The sequence below is a fragment of the Schistocerca piceifrons genome, unplaced genomic scaffold (assembly GCF_021461385.2).
Source record: "Schistocerca piceifrons isolate TAMUIC-IGC-003096 unplaced genomic scaffold, iqSchPice1.1 HiC_scaffold_339, whole genome shotgun sequence".
In the NCBI taxonomy this organism is placed as follows: Eukaryota; Metazoa; Arthropoda; class Insecta; order Orthoptera; family Acrididae; genus Schistocerca; species Schistocerca piceifrons.
The window spans coordinates 5,001-10,000 of NW_025728558.1; the positions used below are offsets into that span (position 1 = coordinate 5,001).

Consider the following 5,000-nt stretch of genomic DNA (forward strand, 5'->3'; position numbering starts at 1 on the left):
ACTCGCAGTCGCAAAAACGTGGGGCAAATATATTACGCGGAAGAGCTATAACAGACCGAGCCCCACTGCATGGGGAGAGTCTTTGTCACACTAATGTACACAGATGGAACATTTTGGACTGGAACCAGATTACCCGTACACACGGCGCTGATTAGTAATCAATGCAGAGCCATCAAACTACAGCAAATATACACAACTGTCCGTATACATGCTGAAAGAGTCTGCCCACAATGGGAACCACACGTCAGCCAGACACTCTGATCACGCACCACTCTCTGCTTCTAACGGGCGCACATACAATATGTAAGCACCAGCATGGAACAACATCCAGTGCATCTTCTCCGCCACATTACACAATCCACACTATCACAACCAGACCAGGAGGTCCATGCGGAAAATACAATATCCCAGCCTTTCGACATCCACCATTGCGCAGACCAGGCACCAACACCCACACATGTCCTATACAACGGTGCACCCAACATCACAATAGTACCTCCTGTCACAGCGCACAAACAATGACATGAGTCAAAGACACAGGTCTCACACAAGCATAGAATTGGAGCGCCGCCTCTAATAAGCCAAAGGTGCATCCTGACGTGACAAATCTGATCATGTCACAAGCATTCACTTACTATAATCACTATCAAGGAACCTGCCGCCCCCGCCCCCCCCCCCCTACACCTTTCCTTACAACAACGTGTAACCTAACCTAACCTAACCTATGTTGTACCTTAACCTAACCTATGTTGTACCTTAACCTAACCTATGTTGTACCTTAACCTAACCTATGTTGTACCTTAACCTAACCTATGTTGTACCTTAACCTAACCTATGTTGTACCTTAACCTAACCTATGTTGTACCTTAACCTAACCTATGTTGTACCTTAACCTAACCTATGTTGTACCTTAACCTAACCTATGTTGTACCTTAACCTAACCTATGTTGTACCTTAACCTAACCCATGTTGTACCTTAACCTAACCCATGTTGTACCTTAACCTAACCCATGTTGTACCTTAACCTAACCCATGTTGTACCTTAACCTAACCCATGTTGTACCTTAACCTAACCCATGTTGTACCTTAACCTAACCCATGTTGTACCTTAACCTAACCCATGTTGTACCTTAACCTAACCCATGTTGTACCTTAACCTAACCCATGTTGTGCCTTAACCTAACCCATGTTGTGCCTTAACCTAACCCATGTTGTGCCTTAACCTAACCCATGTTGTGCCTTAACCTAACCCATGTTGTGCCCTAACCTAACCCATGTTGTGCCCTAACCTAACCCATGTTGTGCCCTAACCTAACCCATGTTGTGCCCTAACCTAACCCATGTTGTCCCCTAACCTAACCCATGTTGTCCCCTAACCTAACCCATGTTGTCCCCTAACCTAACCCATGTTGTGCCCTAACGTAACCCATGTTGTGCCTTAACGTAACCCATGTTGTGCCTTAACGTAACCCATGTTGTGCCTTAACGTAACCCACGTTGTCCGCTAACGTAACCCACGTTGTCCGCTAACGTAACCCACGTTGTCGCCTAAACCTGCTCTGTAATTGTTATACGACTCGTTCAATTAGTGTAGTGTTGCCCACCCGCAACCCTCGCAATATAGTTCGCTACTCGCACTGCCCGCTCCCCTGTGTATCGCTTCATGTTAAACACCTTGCAAGTCTTGCTGACTTTCCACATGCTCCTGCTGTACACTGTAATGTGGATGGCAGCAGGACGTACATGCCGCCCCCCCCCCCCCCCACCCCTCCCCACGTCCCCACGTCCCCACCTTGCCCCCTGCCTTCGCAAGCTGGTTGGTGACAAGTTTGCATGTTCAATGCCCTTCGCATGCGACGTACGCAGGCTACGTTGTGGTGCGGCCTGTGTCAACTGTCCGCTGATGTCGTACGCGTGAACCACAATCTGTACTGCACATTCGTCCTTATGTACTGAATGATACATCGTGGCACATGTGTGACCGTACAACGACTGCGCCCAAAAACGGCGGACCATACAGTGCAAATATTGTGCACGCAGCTACGTGTCGTCTCCCTATGAGAGCTGGATTGCAGTGTGGTACGCCATAGAGACGTGTGGGAGGAACGGACGCCGTGGATGGCGATCAGCATGAGCTGTGTGTTGATGTATTCGGACCTAGTCGTCTCTCCTCAAACACCGTGATAGCATGGTGCACCGCGTTCCATATCTGCGACATGCTACAGAGGCCGGTTGACAGTCGTTCGAGCAATGGACATCGCATACGTACGGGGGCCACCTTCCACGTATTGTCTAGGCGTGCACATTTTGTTGCGTGTATGTGGGCAGACGTAGTGTGGCGTGACACCTGACACAGGCATGCAATAATCGTTGAAGTTGCTAATGGCGATGGACGCCTACGTTTTCTGGTGAAGTTACGCAAATGAAGAAATGGTAACCCGTTGTGGTGCGGTTGTTCTCGCTAGGGGTGAATCGGTGATGGCGACGATAGGTTGAGGTACTAACCGGTTGTTCCAGCGATACCCACCATGCCGATGAAACTGAACGGCATCTGGGTGTGAAGCGATACGCGGTGGTGGCTGGGTGGGACCGTCCCCGGCCGGTGAGGGGGCGCCTCCCGGCGTGCTGGCCGCGCGGTGCGTGGGCGCACGCGCTACAGCCGGCTGGTGGGGGCGGCCAGTGGCAGGCGCGCCGGCCGACGGACGCGGCAGGCGTCGCAGCTGCGCGCCGGCGCACCCTGCGCGCGGCGCCGTGCGGCCAAAGTAGGTCCTCGCGGGCCCGGTGCGAAGCGCGGTGGACATCTTCAGTGTGCTGGTCCGATTGAGGACTGTGTGCGTTGAGGATGCGCCGCCGCCCGGCGCTCGGCGCCGCGACGCCGTCTGCTGCTCGGTCGCCCCAGCGGTTCTCGCTGGTGGTTTGTATCGCAGCTGTGCGGATGTGTTGGCGCGTGCGCTGTGCTGGGAGAGTTCGCTTCGGCACCCAAGTGGGGCTTTTGTCCTTCTGTGGCGCTGGCGTTGGAGCTGCCGGTCACCGTAGGTGGCGCGTGTTGTCTCCCGCCGGCAATGCCACGACAGCACGCTCCCGGGCCTCTGTCGGCAGCGGCAAGCTCAGTTGGGAGCACGGGTGGTCGCACCGAAAGCGTCTACTCGCCTAACTCCGGGCGATTGCGCCTCTCTCGAACCCGACCAAGTACTTGGGACGGCGCTGCGCGCCGCCGGGACCTGAGAGGGTTTCGAGGTGTATTGTGCAGGGGAGCTCAGCCTCCTCCTGTTTGCAGAATGATTGAGCGGACGCTTGCGTGTTCGCGCGGGCCCCCGGGACACACTCCCGGGCGGCCGGCTGCTCAGCTCTAGTTGGCGCAGCTCCCTGGTTGATCCTGCCAGTAGTCATATGCTTGTCTCAAAGATTAAGCCATGCATGTCTCAGTACAAGCCGCATTAAGGTGAAACCGCGAATGGCTCATTAAATCAGTTATGGTTCCTTAGATCGTACCCACGTTACTTGGATAACTGTGGTAATTCTAGAGCTAATACATGCAAACAGAGTCCCGACCAGAGATGGAAGGGACGCTTTTATTAGATCAAAACCAATCGGTCGGCTCGTCCGGTCCGTTTGCCTTGGTGACTCTGAATAACTTTGGGCTGATCGCACGGTCCTCGTACCGGCGACGCATCTTTCAAATGTCTGCCTTATCAACTGTCGATGGTAGGTTCTGCGCCTACCATGGTTGTAACGGGTAACGGGGAATCAGGGTTCGATTCCGGAGAGGGAGCCTGAGAAACGGCTACCACATCCAAGGAAGGCAGCAGGCGCGCAAATTACCCACTCCCGGCACGGGGAGGTAGTGACGAAAAATAACGATACGGGACTCATCCGAGGCCCCGTAATCGGAATGAGTACACTTTAAATCCTTTAACGAGTATCTATTGGAGGGCAAGTCTGGTGCCAGCAGCCGCGGTAATTCCAGCTCCAATAGCGTATATTAAAGTTGTTGCGGTTAAAAAGCTCGTAGTTGGATTTGTGTCCCACGCTGTTGGTTCACCGCCCGTCGGTGTTTAACTGGCATGTATCGTGGGACGTCCTGCCGGTGGGGCGAGCCGAAGGCGTGCGACCGCCTCGTGCGTGCTCGTGCGTCCCGAGGCGGACCCCGTTGAAATCCTACCAGGGTGCTCTTTATTGAGTGTCTCGGTGGGCCGGCACGTTTACTTTGAACAAATTAGAGTGCTTAAAGCAGGCAAGCCCGCCTGAATACTGTGTGCATGGAATAATGGAATAGGACCTCGGTTCTATTTTGTTGGTTTTCGGAACCCGAGGTAATGATTAATAGGGACAGGCGGGGGCATTCGTATTGCGACGTTAGAGGTGAAATTCTTGGATCGTCGCAAGACGAACAGAAGCGAAAGCATTTGCCAAGTATGTTTTCATTAATCAAGAACGAAAGTTAGAGGTTCGAAGGCGATCAGATACCGCCCTAGTTCTAACCATAAACGATGCCAGCCAGCGATCCGCCGCAGTTCCTCCGATGACTCGGCGGGCAGCCTCCGGGAAACCAAAGCTTTTGGGTTCCGGGGGAAGTATGGTTGCAAAGCTGAAACTTAAAGGAATTGACGGAAGGGCACCACCAGGAGTGGAGCCTGCGGCTTAATTTGACTCAACACGGGAAACCTCACCAGGCCCGGACACCGGAAGGATTGACAGATTGATAGCTCTTTCTTGATTCGGTGGGTGGTGGTGCATGGCCGTTCTTAGTTGGTGGAGCGATTTGTCTGGTTAATTCCGATAACGAACGAGACTCTAGCCTGCTAACTAGTCGCGTGACATCCTTCGTGCTGTCAGCGATTACTTTTCTTCTTAGAGGGACAGGCGGCTTCTAGCCGCACGAGATTGAGCAATAACAGGTCTGTGATGCCCTTAGATGTTCTGGGCCGCACGCGCGCTACACTGAAGGAATCAGCGTGTCTTCCTAGGCCGAAAGGTCGGGGTAACCCGCTGAACCTCCT

The 5,000-nt window shown here is 53.3% G+C and overlaps 1 non-coding gene across 1 annotated transcript in view; it reads left to right on the top strand.

Moving 5' to 3' along the window:
- Positions 1-3,363: 3,363 nt before the first annotated feature.
- LOC124745893 overlaps positions 3,364-5,000 on the top strand; it is a 1,909-nt gene continuing 272 nt past the window's right edge. The window contains exon 1 of the ribosomal RNA XR_007011203.1: positions 3,364-5,000. This exon is cut by the window's right edge and continues 272 nt beyond it. This is a non-coding gene — a ribosomal RNA (small subunit ribosomal RNA).